This window comes from Aethalodelphis obliquidens, unplaced genomic scaffold (assembly GCF_003676395.1).
Source record: "Aethalodelphis obliquidens isolate GAN/ISIS:26980383/991018 unplaced genomic scaffold, ASM367639v1 scaffold32, whole genome shotgun sequence".
Taxonomy (NCBI): Eukaryota; Metazoa; Chordata; class Mammalia; order Artiodactyla; family Delphinidae; genus Aethalodelphis; species Aethalodelphis obliquidens.
Genome location: NW_020837976.1, coordinates 21,629,719 through 21,638,806, shown reverse-complemented (window position 1 = coordinate 21,638,806; position 9,088 = coordinate 21,629,719).

Genomic DNA, 9,088 nt, shown 5'->3' with positions numbered 1-9,088 from the left:
GCAAATAAACAACAAACCCAAATCAAAATGAAACTTCAGCAGGCAGTTCTTATTGTCAGCAACTTTTAGTCAACATTGATTTAGAGTTTATAAAGTACTTTGACATACTTTAACTCATCAAGTCTTCAGGAAGGCCATGTGAATTATTTAAGAAAGTTATTTTTGAGTCCATTTTACAGATAAGGACACTGAGGATCAGAGATATCATATAACTTGTTCAAAGATTTGAGCCTGTCTTTTATTTTTAAATTTCATATTCATTCCTCAATAGCATGCTATAGAAAATATATTTTAAAGTATATTCTTTTGAGATGTGAAGAATATTCTTTTCGTTTTCTGAAGATTAAAGGTTTTTGTTTTTTTCTTTTTTTTTTTCATTTGGCATTTCTTTCTGTCCATGTTACAAAGGAACTCCCCTTGTATGTTAAAGTGGCATCTCAAATTTAGCACACCCAAAACAGAATTAACAATGAAACAGATTGGTTCAAGATGGCGGAATAGAAGGACGGGCTCTCATTCCCTCTTGTGAGAGCACTGGAATCACAACTAACTGCTGAACAATCATTGACAGAAAGACACTGAAACTCACCAAAAAACATATTCCACATACAAAGACAAATGAGAAGCCACAATGAGATGGTAGGAGGGGTGCAATCACAATAAAATCAAAGCCCATAACAGCTGGGTGGGTGACTCACAAACAGGAGAACACTTATACCACAGAAGTCCACCCACTGGAGTGAAGGTTCTGAGCCCCACGTCAGGCTTCCCAACCTGGGGGTCCAGCAACTGGAGAAGAAATTCCTAGAGATCAGACTTTGAAGGCTAGTGAGATTTGATTGCAGGACTTCAACAGGACTGGGGGAAACAGAGACTCCACTCTTGTAGGGCACACACAAAATAGTGTGTGCATTGGGACCCAGGGGAAGGAACAGTGACCCCATAGGAGACTGAACCAGACCTACCTGCTAGTGTTGGAGGGTCTCCTGCAGAGGCAGGGGGTGGCTGTGTCTCACTGTGAGGACAAGGACACTGGCAGAAGAAATTCTTGGAAGTACCCCTTGGCATGAGCCCTCCCAGAGTCTGCCACTAACTCCACCAAAGAGCCCAGGTAGGCTCCAGTGTTGGGTCACCTCAGGCCATACAACCAAAAGAAAGGGGACCCAGCCCCACCTATCAGCAGACAAGTGAAATAAAGTTTTACTGAACTCTTCCCTCAAGAGCAACAGCCAGCTCTACCCACCATCAGTCCCTCCCATCAGGAAACTTGAACAAGCCTCTTAGATAGCCTCAACCATCAGAGGACAGTCAGCAGAAGCAAGAAGAATTACAATCCTGCAGCCTATGGAGCAAAAACCACATTCACAGAAAGATAGACAAGATGAAAAGGCAGAGGGCTATGTACCAGATGAAGGAATATTAAACAGCTTCATTAAACAGCTAAGTGAAGTGGAGATAGGCAATCTTCCAGAAAAAGAATTCAGAATAATGATAGTGAAGATGATCCAGGATCTAGGAAAAAGAATGGAGGCAAAGATCGAGCAGATGAAAGAAATGTTTAACAAAGATCTAGAAGAATTAAAGAACAAACAAACAGAGATAAACAATACAGTAACTGAAATGAAAGCTACACTAGAAGGAATCAATAGCTGAATAACTGAGGCAGAAGAACGGATAAGTGACCTGGAAGACAGAATGGTGGAATTCACTGCTGCAGAACAAAATAAAGAGAAAAGAATGAAAAGGAATGAAGACAGTCTAAGAGATCTCTGGGACAACATTAAACACAAGAACATTCACATTATAGGGGTCCCAGAAGAAGAAGAGAGAGATAAAAGACCCAAGAAAGTATTTGAAGAGATTATAGTCAAAAACTTCCCTAACATGGGAAAGGAAATAGCCACCCAAGTCCAGGAAGCACAGCGAGTCTATACAGGATAAACCCAAGGAGAAACACACTGAGATTTAGAGTAATCAACTTGGCAAAAATTAAAGACAAAGAAAAATTATTGAAAGCAGCAAGGGAAAGATGAAAAATAACATACAAGGGAACTCCCATGAGGTTAAGAGCCAGAAGGGAGAGGCAGGACGTATTTAAAGTGATGAAAGGGAAGAATCTACAACCAAGATTACTCTACCTGGTAAGGATCTTATTCAGATTCGATGGAGAAATCAAAAGCTTTATAGACAAGCAAAAGCTCAAAGAATTCAGCACCACCAAACCAACTCGACAACAAATGCTAAAGGAACTTCCTTAAGTGGGAAAAACAAGAGAAGAAAAGGACCTACAAACACAAACCCAAAACAATTAAGAAAATGGTAATAGGAACATACATAGTGATAATGACCTTAAACGTGAATGGATTAAATGCTCCAACCAAAAGACACAGGCTCACTGAATAGATACAAAAAGAAGACCCATATATGTGCTGTCTAAAAGAGACCCGTTTCAGACCTAGGGACACACAGAGACTGAAAGTGAGGGAATGCAAAAAGATATTCCATGCAAATGGAAATCAAAAGAAAGCTGTAGTAGCAATACTCATATCAGAAAAAATAGACTTTAAAATAAAGACTGTTACAAGGAAGGACACTATATAAAGATCAAGGGATCAATCCAAGAAGTAGTTATAAGAACTGTAAATATATATGCACCCAACATAGTAGCACCTCGATATATAAGACAAATGTTAACAGCTATAAAAGGAGAAATTCACAGTAACACAATAATAGTGGGGGACCTTTACCACCCCACTTTCATCAATGGACAGATCATCCAGATAGAAAATCAATAAGGAAACACAGGCCTTAAATGACACATTAGACCAGATAGACTTAATGTATAATTATAGAGCATTCCAATCAAAAGCAGTAGAATACACATTCTTTTCAAGTACCTATGGAACGTTCTCCAAGATAGATCATGTGCAGGGACATAAAACAAGCCTTGATAAATTTAAGAAAATTGAAATCATATCAAGTATCTTTTCTGACTAAAATTTTATAAGATTAGAAATCAAATACAATAAAAATAATAACTGTAAAGAACATGGAGGCTAAACACAATGCTACTAGATAATCAATGGATCACTAAAGAAATCAAAGAAGAAATCCAAAAATACCTAGAGGCAAATAAAAACAAAAACACAATGATCCAAAACCTATAGGATGCAGAAAAAACAGTTCTAAGAGGAAAGGTTATAGTGATACCATCTTACTTCAGGAAAGAAGACAAATCTCAAATAAACAACCTAACTTTTAATAAACCAACAAGAGTTTAATCTCCAAAATATACAAACAGTTCATGCAGCTCAATATCAAAAATCAAACAACCCAGTCAAAAAATGGATAAGAGATCTAAGTTGATACTCTCCAAAGAAGACATCCAGATAACCAAGAGGCATATAAAAGATGCTTAATATTACTAATTATGAGAGAAATGAAAACTACAATGAGGTGTCACCTCACTCCAGTCAGAATGGCCATCATCAAAAACAAAAACAAAAACAAAAACACAAAAAACTACAAACAATAAATGCTGGAGAGTATAAAGTGAAAACCAACACTGTACACTATTGGTTGAACTATAAATTGGTACAGCCACTAACGAGAAAAGTATGGAGTTTCCTTAAAAATCAAAAAATAGAGAAAAATAGAGCTACCATATGATTCAGCAATCCGACTCCTGGTCATATATCCAGAGAAAACCATACATTGAAAAGATACATGCACCCCAATATTTATTGCAGCCCTATTTGCAAGCCAAGCCATGGAAACAACCTAAATGTCCCTAGACAGATTAATGCATAATGTATATATATATACAGTGGAATATTACTCAGCCATTAAAAAGAATGAAATAATGTCATTTCCAGTGACATGGATGGACCTGGAGATTATCATACTAAGTCAGACAAAGAAAGACAAATATCATATGATATCACTTATATATGGAATCTAAAAAATGATACAAATGAAGTTATTTACAAAACAGAAGCAGACTTACAGACTTAGAAAACAAATATATGGTTCCAAAGGAGAAAGGTGAGGGGGAGAGATAAATTGGGAGATTGGGATTGACATATACACACGACTATATATAAAATAGATAGCTAACAAGAACCTACTGTATAGCACAGGGAACTCTACTCAATACTCTGTAATAATCTATATGGGAAAATAATCTAAAAAAGAATAGATATATGTATAACTAAACCACTTTGCTGTACACCTGAAACTAACACAACATTGTAAATCAACTATACTCCAATATAAAATAAAAGTTAAAAAATTTACATAGGAAAAAAAGAGAAATAATAGCTGAAAACATCCCTAACCTGGGAAAGGAAACAGATACCTGGTCCACAAAGCACATAGAGTAGTAAACAAGATGAACCCAAAGAGTTAAACACCAACACATATAATTCAAATAGCAAAAATTAAAATAGAGGATATTAAGAGCAGCAGGATAACAGCCACTAGATATGTTCAAGGGAATTCCAACAAGATTATGAGCTGACAAACTGTTAATTTGCAGGATACAAAATTAATACACAGGGGGACTTCCCTGGTGGTCCTGTGGTAAAGAATCCGTTCCAATGCAGGGGACATGGGTTCGATCCCTGGTCAGGGAACTAAGATCCTACATGCTGCAGGGCAGCTAAACTCACACACTGCAAATACTGAGCTTGCACACCTCAACAAGAGAGCCCATGTGCCACAAACTACATAGCCCATGCACCCTGGAGCCTGTGCGCCACAAATAGAAACCCACACACCACAACGAAAGATACCTCAAGCCTCAACAAAGATCCTGTGTGCTGTAACTAAGACCCAATGTAGCCAAGAAAAAGAAAGAAAGAAAGGAAATAAATAAATAAAATAAAAATATAAAATAATATATACAGAAATCAGTTGCATTTGTATACACCAACAATGAACTATTATAAAGATAAATTAAGAAAATAATCCCAGCTAAAATTTTATCTAAAATGAATCAATATATGTAAGGAGGTAAAAGACCTGTACTGAAAAAACTGTTAGATGTTGATAAAAGGAATGAAGTTGAGGGGGGAGTGACCAAGATGGTAGAGTAGGAAGACATGAGCTCACCTCCCCTGTGGGCACACCAAAATGTAATTATTTACAGAGCAACTGCCCATGAAAGATACTTGAAGACTAGCAGAGAAATCTACAGCTAAGATATAAAGAAGTAATCACAACAAGACAGACAGGAGAGATGGAGACGTGGTATTAGGGTTAGGAGACCCCTAACCCTAGCCCCAGGTAGGTGGCCCACAAATGAGAGGATGATTACAATTGCAGAGTCCACCCAAACAAGCAAGGGATCCAGGTCCCAAGTTGGTTTCTCCAGCTCAGGGGTCCTATACCAGGAAGACAAATCTCCAGAATGTTTGGCTTTGAACACCAGCAGGTCTTACTTTTAGGATAGCAAGAGGGCTGTGGAAAATAGAGACTCACTCTTAAAGGACAAACACAATATATCAACACTCTGAGACAGAGGGCAGAAGCAGTAATTTGAATTAAGCCTGGGCCAGACCCACTTGCTGATCTTTGAGAGCCTTTGGGAGAAGCAGGAGGCAATTGAGACACAACCTGGGGACATTGGCACTGGCATCAGTATTTGGGGGAACATGACCCAACACAAAGACACTGGTAGTGGTAAGTACCATTTTCATCCTCTCTATAGTGTCAGGACCTAGCTCTAGCCACAAGCAGGCCATCTGCCTTGGACCCACAGAGCCCCTGACTGCCCTGGGACACAGTCTCACCCATCAGCAGGTGTAGGACTTGGCCCTGCCCAGCAGTGCACCAGCACCAGCTCCAGTACCCACAGGGATCCTGCAACTAGCTGCCAGATACAGCCCTACCTGCCAACAGACTGACACTAGCCCTGGGACTTAACCTCACCCACCATTAGGTGGGCACCCTTCTTGGGATCCATTAGGTCCTAGCCCTACCCACATTTGGGCAGACATTAATTGTGGGAACCCTAGGGCCATGCAGCCAGAGACCCCAGGATCAGGGTCTGTCAACCAGAAGGCTAGTACTAGACCTTGTACCCACAGGGTACCAGCCTTGCCCACCAATGAGGCAGCAACAGTCCCAGGACAAGCAGGGCCCCACAGCCAGCTCTGTAAACACCTGACCCATTCACCAGCAGGTCGGCAAGGCCTTGGGGATGCACTGTATCCTGGCCTTTCCCAAAAGTGGGCCTACATCAGCTCCAGAAAATACTTGGCCCCTCAGATAGCCATGTCAGGATCCAGCCTCACAAACAAGCAGGCTGTCATCAGATCTAGGTTACCCCAGACATAGTAGCCAGCTGCGTCAAGAATTGGTCTTACCTACCAGGACACTAACACCAGCCTTAGGACCACTTGAGGCATATAACCAGTTGCCTCATAACCTGGTCCTGCCACCTGTGGGCAAGCACCAGGACCAGGACTCCCCTTCCATGAAACCAGCCATGCATGACTTGGTCTCACCCACCAATAGCCAGAAACATCCACAAAAAGCAAGGCCTGGCAACCAACCATACCAGCAGCCTCACAGCCTACCAGCATGTCCACAGTAGTCAGTCTGCCACACTGGAAGGACCCACATAGCTACATAGAGGGCACCCTTAAAGCATATAGCTCTGTTGACCAGTGGGGAGTGTGCCGCTGTGTCCCATAGGACATTTCCTACATAAGGCCACTTCTTCAAGATCAGGAAAAGTAACCAACCTACAAAACACATAGAATAAAAAAAGAAAATTAGGAAAAGTGAAGTGACAGAGAAATATGTTCCAAATAAAGAAAAAAATAAAACCCAAGAAAAACTATGTGAAGTGGATATAAGCACGCTAGCAGTTAATGAGTTGAAGGTAATGATCATAAAGTTGTTGAAAATACTTGGGAGAAGACTGGATGAACAGAGTAAGAAATTAGAAAATTTAACAAGGAGTAAGAAAATATAAAGTAGAACTAAGCAGAGATGAAGTATACAATAACTGATGTAAAAAATACTCTAGAAGAAATAAACAGTAGATTAGATGATATACAGGAATGGATCACTGGAAGACAGAGTGGTGGAAATCACTCAATCTGAACAGGAAAAAAAAAAAGGACAAAGGAAAATGAGACGTTTAAAGATCTCTGGGACAACTTCAAGTATACTAACATTTACAGTATAGGGTTCTCAGAAGAAGAGAGAGAAAAGGGGCAAAAACCATATTTGAAGACATAAAAGATGTAAACTTAACTAACCTGGGAGAGGAAACAGACCTGCAGGTCCAGAGGATCCCAAAAAGGAACAACCCAAACAGGACCACACCAAGACACGCTACATATTATAATTAAAATGGCAAAGATAAAAAGAGACTTTCTCAGGAAGATGGCAGAAAAGTAAGAAGCAGAGATCACCTTCCTCCCCACAGATACACCAGAAATACATCTACACGTGGAACAACTCCTACAGAACACCTACTGAACGCTGGCAGAAGACCTCAGACCTCCCAAAAGGCAAGAAACTCCCCACATACCTGGGTAAGGCAAAAGAAAAAAGAATAAACAGAGACAAAACAATAGGGACGGGACCTGCACCAGTGGGAGGGAGCTGTAAAGGAGGAAAGGTTTCCACACACTAGGAAGCCCCTTCATGGGCGGAGACTGCGGGTGGCGGAGGGGGAAAGCTTCAGAGCCGCAGAGGAGAGCACAGCAACAGGGGTGTGGAGGGCAAAGTGGAGAGATTCTCGCACAGAGGATCGGTGTCTATAGGGACTCACCAGCCTGAGAGGCTAGGCTGCTCACCCGTCAGGGTGGGCGGGACTGGGAGCTGAGGCTCGGGCTTCGGTCGGAGCACAGGGAGAGGACCGGGGTTGGTGGGGTAAACACAGCCTGCAGGGAATTAGTGCACCACGGCTAGCCGGGAGGGAGTCCGGGGAAAAGTCTGTACCTGCCAAAGGGGCAAGAGACTTTTTCTTCCCTCTTTGTTTCCTGGTGCACGAGGAGAGGGGATTAAGAGCACTGCTTACAGGAGCTCCAGAGACAGGCACAAACCGCGGCTAAAAGCGCGGACACCAGAGATGGGCATGAGATGCTAAGGCTGCTGCTGCCACCACCAAGAAGCCTGTGTGTGAGCACACGTCACTATCCACACCTCCCTTCCAGGGTGGCTGTGCAACCCGCCACTGCCAGGGTCCCGGGATCCAGGCACAACTCCCCTGGGAGAACGCACAGCGTGCCTCAGGCTAGTGCAATGTCCCGCTGCCCTCTGCCGCTACAGGCTCGTCCTGCAACGGCAACCCTCCCTTCCCCTGGCCTGAGTGAGCCAGAGTCCCCGAAGCAGTTGCGCCTTTAACCCCGTCCTGTCTGAGCAAAGAACAGACACCCTCCGACGACCTACAGGCAGAGGCAGGGCCAAATCCAAAGCTGGGCCCCGGGAGCTGTGAGAACAAAAAAAGAGAAAGGGAAATCTCTCCCAGCAGCCTCAGAAGCAGCAGATTAAAGCTCCACAATAAACTTGATGTACCCTGCATCTGTGAAATACATGAGTAGACAACGAATCATCCCAAATTGAGGAGGTGGACTTTGAGAGCAAGATTTATTATTTTGTCCTCCTTTTGTGAGTGTGTATGTGTATGCTTCTGTGTGAGATTTTGTCTGTATAGCTTTGCTTCCACCATTTGTCCTAGGGACTTATCTGTCTGTTTTTTTGTTTGTTTTCTTTAAAAAAATTTTTTTCTTAATAATTATTTTTTATTTTAATAACTATATTTTATTTTGTCTTACTTTTTTATTTTATATTCTTTCTTTCATTCTTTCATTCCTTCCTTCCCTCCTAACTTCCTCCCTTCTTTCTTTCTTTCCTTTCTCCTTCCTTCCTTCCTTCCTTCCTCCCTCCCTCCCTCCCTCCCTCCCTCCCTTTCTTTCTTTCTTTCTTTCTTTCTCTTTCTTTCTTTCTTTCTTTCTTTCTTTCTTTCTTTCTTTCTTTCTACATTTTCTCCCTTTTTTTCTGAGCTGTGTGGATGAAAGGCTCTTGGTGCTGCAGCCAGGAGTCAGTGCTCTGCCTCTGAGGTGGGAGA